This window comes from Hibiscus syriacus, unplaced genomic scaffold (genome assembly GCF_006381635.1).
Source record: "Hibiscus syriacus cultivar Baekdansim isolate YM2019G1 unplaced genomic scaffold, ASM638163v2 tig00111427_pilon, whole genome shotgun sequence".
NCBI classification, from domain to species: Eukaryota; Viridiplantae; Streptophyta; class Magnoliopsida; order Malvales; family Malvaceae; genus Hibiscus; species Hibiscus syriacus.
In genome coordinates, this window is record NW_024063088.1 from 2,894,368 (window position 1) to 2,902,600 (window position 8,233).

General features: G+C 36.5%; 1 pseudogene; it reads left to right on the forward strand.

Moving 5' to 3' along the window:
* Nucleotides 1-5,957: 5,957 nt before the first annotated feature.
* Nucleotides 5,958-7,608, forward strand: LOC120163135 (annotated as a pseudogene).
* Nucleotides 7,609-8,233: the final 625 nt, after the last annotated feature.

Here is an 8,233-nt window from a genome sequence, read left to right on the forward strand (position 1 = left end):
CAACAATAAACCAATATATATATATATACATATACAAAGAAAAGAATGATCAGTTTACCTCTTTTAAAATGATTGTCATTCTGATCTGTTGGGTTTTAACCTATAAAACAAATAGATAATAAATTAATTCGAATATTAAAATAAAATTAAAAAATGAAACAAAAAGGAATGGGAAATACCTGAGAAATTCAACTCGTACGAAAAACTATCCATGAAACTGTAGGAAAAATAAAGGTTTAAAATAGTTTAGGGTTTAGGGTTTAGGGTTTATATTTTAGGGTTTAGGGTTTAAGTTTAGGGTTAGTTAGGGTTAGGGTCTGGGTTCAGTTTGGATATGGGTTCGGGTTTGGATTTGGATTTAGGTTTTGTGATACTTCTTTTCATTCCTGACCACCAATACCGATCCTTTAAATCCATATACATCTTGGTTCCACTGGATGCATCGTCAATGGACTACAATGAGCCTCTGTCAATAAATCTTTCTTCAAATCCTCATTGTCGGGTATCACAATTATTCCTTTAAAATACAAATTCCCATCCGACTTAACCTCAAAATTTTTAATTTCTCCATTCTTTACTTGCTCTATTCTTCTCAAACACTTTTCATCTTTATTTTGCAATTCTCCAATTCGATCCAACCACGTTGGTTTAAGCCTTAATTCTGCACATAGACCACCATCTCCAGTTAAAGATAATCTTGCATCCATAGCTCGTAAAGTTGTAAACGTTTTTATGCTCAAAGCATCTTCTACCACGTTAGCCTTTCCGGGATGATAATCAATTATCACATCATAATGTTTTAAAAACTCAACCCATCTCCTTTGCCTCAAATTAAGCTCTTTTTGAGTCATCAAATAATTCAAACTCTTATGAGCCGTATACAAGTAACAACGTTCTCCATATAAGTAGTGACGCTAAATCTTAAGCTCCAGATCGTGTGTTGGATAATTCTTTTCGTTAGATTTTAATTGCCTCGATGCATACGCTACCACTTTGCCATCTTGCATCAACACACATCCCAACCCATTATGGGATGCGTCACTGTATACCACAAAATTCTTGCCAGATTCAGGTTGAACCAATACATGAGCTTCTATCAAAATTCTCTTTAAAGTTTCAAAACTTTCTTGGCACTCCGAAGTCCAAACAAAGGATACATTCTTTCTCATCAGCTTTGTTAAAGGTAATACTATCATTGAAAAATTCTTAACAAATCTCCGATAATAACCTGCAAGTCCAAGGAAACTCTGAACTTCAGACACATTCTTTGGAATCTCCCAGTCCATTATAGCTTTAATCTTTTGAGGGTCCACCCTAATCCCATCTACAGAGATCACATACCCCAAGAAAATTACTTCATTTAACCAAAATTCATATTTGGACAATTTAGCATAAAGCTTCTTATCCTTGAGAATTTGCAAAACTATTCTCAGATGTACGCCATGCTCTTCTTAGGATTTCGAATACACTAATATGTCATCAATAAAAACAACAACAAACTGGTCCAAATAGGGCTGAAAAATTCAGTTCATGAGGTCCATGAAAACATCCAGTGCATTCGTAACTCCAAATAGAATCACTATAAACTCATAGTGACCATATCCTGTCCTAAATGCCGTCTTTGGAATATCCTTGTCTTGAACCTTTAATTGATGATAACCCAAACGTAGATCAATATTTGAGAACACTGAAGCTCCTTTTAATTGATCAAATAAATCATCAATTCAGGGGAGTGGATACTTGTTCTTGATGGTCACCTTATTAAGCTGCCTATAATCAATGCAAAGACACATTTAACCATCTTTCTTCTTAACAAATAACACTGGAGCTCCCCAGGGTGAGACACTTGGTCGAATAAATCCCTTCTCTAGCAACTCTTGTAACTGTAACTTTAATTCTTGTAACTCTTTGGGAGCCATTCTGTATGGAGCCATGGCAATAGGTGCAGTTCTAGGCATTATTTCAATCTGGAATTCTACCTCTGTCTGGAGGTAAACCTGGTAATTCTGCAGGAAATACATCAGAAAACTCTTTGACTATGGGAATTTCTTCAATTCTTTTCTCCTTAATTCTAACATCCAGCACATTAGCAATGAACCCTTGACATCCCTGTAGCAGTAATTTCTTTACCATCATCACTGAGATTACATTTGCCAATAGATTTCACCCTTCACTAAACACCATGATTTTTACCCCTTCTGAACTTCTCAACGTTACTCTTTTCAATCTACAATCCATATTCCCATAATAACGAAACAACCAATCCATTCCCGGAATTACTTCAAACTCATCAAAAGGTAGTTCCATTAAATTAGCAGGAAATTCAATTCCCTGAATTCTTATGGGACATCCCTTACAGACCTTATTTACCCGAGCACTATACCCTAAAGGATTAGTTACTATCACCTCATTACTCGTAGCTTCTAATGGGATTCTCAATTCCTTTACTAATGTACTGGTAATATAAGAATAATTGGAACCCGGATCAATCAACACCAATACTAATTTATTATACAACTGGAAAGTACCTGTTATAATATTAGGATCATCACGGTCGTCACTTGTCTTCAAATTGTATACCCGTGTAGTGGAGCGAATTTCAGGTTGTGCAAAGGATTCAGATTGATTCCTCCCTCTACTTCTTCCTCGTCCTCGTTGTGAGGCAGAAACATTTCTTTCAGATGGTGCATACTCACCCACCATTAATGGGCAATCTTGAATAAAATGTCTGGTATCTCTACATTGAAAACATACTCCAGAAGCCATTCGACAATTTCAAAAATGATTCTTCCCACAGTGCTGACATTGTCTTGCTTGGCCTTGAGTGGCTCTCCCAATATCGGATCCCACTGATTGCATCTGTCGAGCTCTCATCTGACTTGCTCCTCTTGTTGAGGATGCAATTGATTCTGATCTAGCTTGAGGTCGGAATCCTAAATATCTTCCTCTTTTTGGTGGTGGTGCGCTTGAAGAAACACCAGTACTCTTAGATGTCTGAACTCTTGAGTCCCCAAATCTCTCATTCTGAGTTCTCTCAAGAGCTTTAGCACGATTAATTACCTCCTGGAACGAGGACAAGTTCAGTACTATTAACATCTCTTTCAATCTTGGGCGCAAGCCCTCCACAAACCATTCACAAGCATCTTTCTCCATAGTAACAAGCTCAGTTGCAAATCGACTCAGTTTATTAAACTTACATTCGTATTCGTATACTGAGCGATTCATCTGTTTCAAGTTCATAAACTCCTGCTTCATTTGTCTGACGAATTGATCTCCAATATACTTGTGCTTAAACTCTTCCAAGAATAGAGACCAAGTTACTTGATCACTTGACATTCTCATGGTGACATTCGTCCACCATATTCTAGCTTGTCCTCTAAGTAAAGACACAATTCCATCCAACTTCTCCACATCAGAATAGTGGAGACCATCCAACATGATTTTCAAATCATTTAACCAAAGATCCACCTCAGCTGGACCTTCCTCGGTTTCTCCCTTAAATTTGGGAGATCCTAATCCTCTCAACTTCTTTGCTACATTTACTCTGGGAGTTGATGGACCAGGAGGTTGAAAACGCGTCAATACTACATCTAACGTTCTAAAGAACACATCTTGATCAGTTACAGGCACTCCATAAGGTGTCTATTCTTCACCTTGCCTGGCCAGGGCAGGTGAATTACTACTCTCAGCGGGTCGATCATCTCCCGCTTGACTTCGAGAACTATCATGTACGGACATCTATTAAGAATAAACATATCGTTCTATTAGCAAAACGACATACTTCATACTACCCCAGATCAGAAGTTTTCACTATTTTGTTGGCATGTATATATTATAAGACACTCTAGACTTCGGTTTATGCCGAGAATCGACTAAACTGTAGCTCTGATACCATTAAATGTAACACCCCAACCCGTACCCAACCCGGATACGAGTCTGAGATGTCACATTGACTTTTTAAAACATTTTTCTTACAAAATAACAAAACATTTTAACTCATATTAAGCAAATATGATAATATATTATTGAATTATGCTCGTTATAACCAATTTAAGAAAATATACATTTTATGAACAGTAAAATACGGTGCTACAGTAACCTGCTACAGTGCAATGCATCGATTTAATAATTTTACTGACATAAATACGTTTAAAATATTACAAAACTCGATCTGAGCATAAATACTTAATTTACTGACTTTGTTTACATGCCAACCTATTTTCACATAATAATACATACGATTTAATCTACTTCTGATCTGACCTTCAAGTGGAGTTATGTTGTTCTGCTGAGCTTATAATAGATCTCTTTGCTTTTCGGTACCTACGTGTAAAATCACTTACATGCTAAGTCATAGACTTAGTGAGGCATAATAATAATAATAATAATTAAATATAAAAATGATGTCGTAATAAGATGAAATGTAATGAAATCATCTATGCAATCCATGTAATCTGCATAACAATGTATCTTACCAATAATTTCATCAAACTAACCATCATGAATTCATATAACAAGTTCAAAAGGTTCAATAGCCCATGATACAATACTGAGAACCCAAGGTATGTGAGTACTGTGAAGTTGTGCACTATGCTGTCACCATAGCTCGTATAAATTTACACCGAAGTGCCACGTAGAATTTGTCCCGAATGACCGCGTAGAAATGCACCGAAGTGCCACGTAGAATTGCACCGTAGTGCCATATAATATGTCCCTAAGGACCACATAGAAATTCCTTAAGAATCATATATATATATACCAAGGATCAAATAGGTGTCTCAGAAGACCTCATATATGTTCCAAAGAATACATATATGTCCCGAAGGACCACGTAGAATTTTGTCCCGAAGGACCGCGTAGACCCTCTACTCTTGGCATGCCAACTATACCTATAGTTCTCATCGACATAACATGGGCTTTCACAGTTCACATAGTTTATATCGCGTAGACATATTATTTCCATACCTTTATCACATAGACATATCATTTTCATACCTTTATCACATAACTCATATAACTTTTCCTGCATATTCATGTCACATAATACATATAATATGAATTCATGTCATGTATCATAATATGGAATGTGATCATGTGTCAAGATATTGAATCTAGACTTATCACAAGTCTAGAATGGAATATACTACTATATTCATGCTATGCATATGCACTCACCTATCTCTCTTTGCCTTTTCCTCGATCGATCTTACTTGTCACTTGTTCCAGAACTTGTTTAGGCTCGATATCTACAGAATTATAATTTCCAAGACCATTATAAGAAGCCTAAACCTTATAATTTGATACTAATAACTTGAACTAATTTAATAACCCAAAATTCAATTTTCCTTTAGGGGTGTACCGATGCACTATGGATGCATCGGTGCACAAATTAGGTTCGAAAGTCTCATGCATCGATGCATCCCTTAATGCATCGATGCATACTCAAATTTGATCTTAGTGCATCGGTGCTCGTTCTTAGTGCATCGATGCACCTGTCAATAATAAACTGGTTTTACCCGAAAATTCCACAATTTTTCATTAAATTCCTCATATAAAACTCCTTTCATACTACTACACTCAACTACAACCATTTTAACTAACTTTTATCATTCCAACCCTTTAGAATTTCCCATATCTCCATCAAATTCTTAAAACTAAGAATCATACCAAAATTTCCATGTAATCCAAACTTATTTCTAACACTTATAACTTATTATTCACACACATGATAAGTCAAATTCAACTTCTAAATCCATTTATACATCCTTATTCAAAATTTCACTTATCCACTTCCTATCTTTAATCCTCCATAACTTACAAATCTTTGAGTTTCTATGATCTTTTTCATCTCCATCAACTTCTAAATCCATTATTGTTATTTTGCTTTCGTATTTAATTATGGTTACTGCTGAATTAGGATGACTTCTTGCCACGAACAGCCACGCCTTTGGAAGACATTTTCAAGTCTCTCTTCTGGTATGGTTGGACTTTATCACCCATTTCAATTACAGTTATGTTTACAACTGACAGGCTCATGGGGCATATTCTAATATCCTTTTCAAAGCTAGTCGTACAGCCTCCTCTTCCATTTGCTCCCTAGAAACAACTATTATTGACACACAAAAACCGGAAAAAGAAAAGGAAAAAAAAAAGAGGAAAAGGAAAAAGTGAGTTATAGATCCACTATTGTTGAATCTAAACAATCTTTCTTTTGATGCTATTTTCAATCTATTGACAACTTATTGCTTTCTCCATTTAAACAGTTTGCCCTGCCTTCTTTGTTTGAGATGCATGAGGGATACTTGTATACCAGAGGAGAAGATGCTTAGAGATCCAAGGAGGCTGTATGCAGCTGGTCGCCTCTATCATATTGTTGAGCGAAAGCCTTTCAGGTATAACGAGGCATAAGAAGCATAGCTTTCTCTCCTCTATGTTTGCATAGCGCTTACTGAGTTTGATTTTTTATTACTATGAGATCACCTTGCAAGGTCGGATTCTAGTACCGGCTTGTATGTTGGGATGGGTTTCTAAATTCCATTGCACCAATTGTTTTGATCATTGTATAGCATACAGAAAAACAAACAAACCCCATGTTGTACGTTTCTATCTTTTATCTAAGATGTTCTTAAACTAAAAATAAATAAGATAGCAGGATTTAAAATAAAAAAATTCACCACAATGCATATGAAAGTTTGATCTCTTGATCAAATGTTTATACATCACCATTTCAGGTTAGGAAGATTTCCCCCTGTTGTCAGGACAGCAGTGCCGGTTGATGGGAGGTTTGAGCACATTGTTCTTTCTTGTAATGCCACCTCGGATCATGCTATAATATGGATAGAGAGAGAAGCACGGCGAGCTACGGATGTAAGTCTTTTTTTTCCCTTTTTGTTGGGGGGAGTAATAGCTGATGTTTACAAATTTTTTATATACATCCTTTCTAGTGTTTACAATTTTTTCTTAATTATTATTGTTAGCTGATGTTTTTAAATTTTTCATGCTGGTTGAACCAGAACCGGAGGGAAAACCGGTTCGACCTTGGTTTAGTTTTTTAACCCGTGTAATACATCTTATGCGAATCTCTCAGCTTGTTGGTTTCATATGCAAGTACACTGAAATGAAAACTCAAACCTGTCTCAATTTTGCTTCAGTTAATGCTGGAGAAAGATCGGATCATGGAGATCCCAGCAAAACAGAGAATGGAACGGCAGGAGACTTTAGCTAGAGAACACAGTGAAGAGCACAAAGCCGCTCTCCGAAGGGCTGTAACACTGTCGGTGCCTTATGCTTTTTCACCTCCACGATATGGAACTTTCAGTGAGGTAGAGGATGGGGATAACTCCCATAAATCTAGCGGGGATGCCGAATCATCGGGAAAAGTGAAAATAAGGAGAGCTGGAATGAGTTGATCGAAAATCTTTTCGAAAGAGATGAATCTGGGCACATGGTGCTCAAGAGGTCACATAGTTATGATTGATGACGATGATGTACACTTAGGGATTAACATGCACAAAAGATCAAACATTATGGTTGTGATGAACAATATTCATTGATTCATTTGTACTCCTTTCCTTCCTATTAATAATTTTATCTGGCAGTCGTCATAATCCTTACTCCTATGAGCCAAACACAGGTAAATATTCATATTAAAAATAGTCATTAAAATTTAGGAAAATCGTTATTTTTAACATACCAAATGCAAATTATTCATATGGTAAATATATACCAATTTAAAATCTGATACAAGCATTTTTTATTTTTTGTTTCAAGGGAAGAAACCAGTAAGCTATAACTTCCTACATATCACCCACAGGCTGCTGCACTCCATGGCTATCATCATATAGTATTCTTACAATCATATCTGGCGGGGAAGGATCAAAGTTAGTTGATCAAACCATCAATCAACTTACTGATCTCTCGAGCTTCCAATCCAAAGCTCGACAACATGTGGTGGCATGGACAATCCTAGTTCTTTATCCCGGCAAACCTTCTTATCATTCGTTTCAGCAATGGCTGGTCGTACACCCATGTTCCATGAAGATGTTAAACCTTCATAGATTCCCCATTGTTCCGTATCCAAAGTGTAACAGTACCATATGGCCATCGAAAACCTGAACAACTAGCACACAACATCATCTCTTATAGCTCCTCCACAAGTAGCTAGACCAACAGTCGGATGAACATAAATAACATTGGGTGGGACTTGAGAGCATTTGGATGGTTGAATCTATGG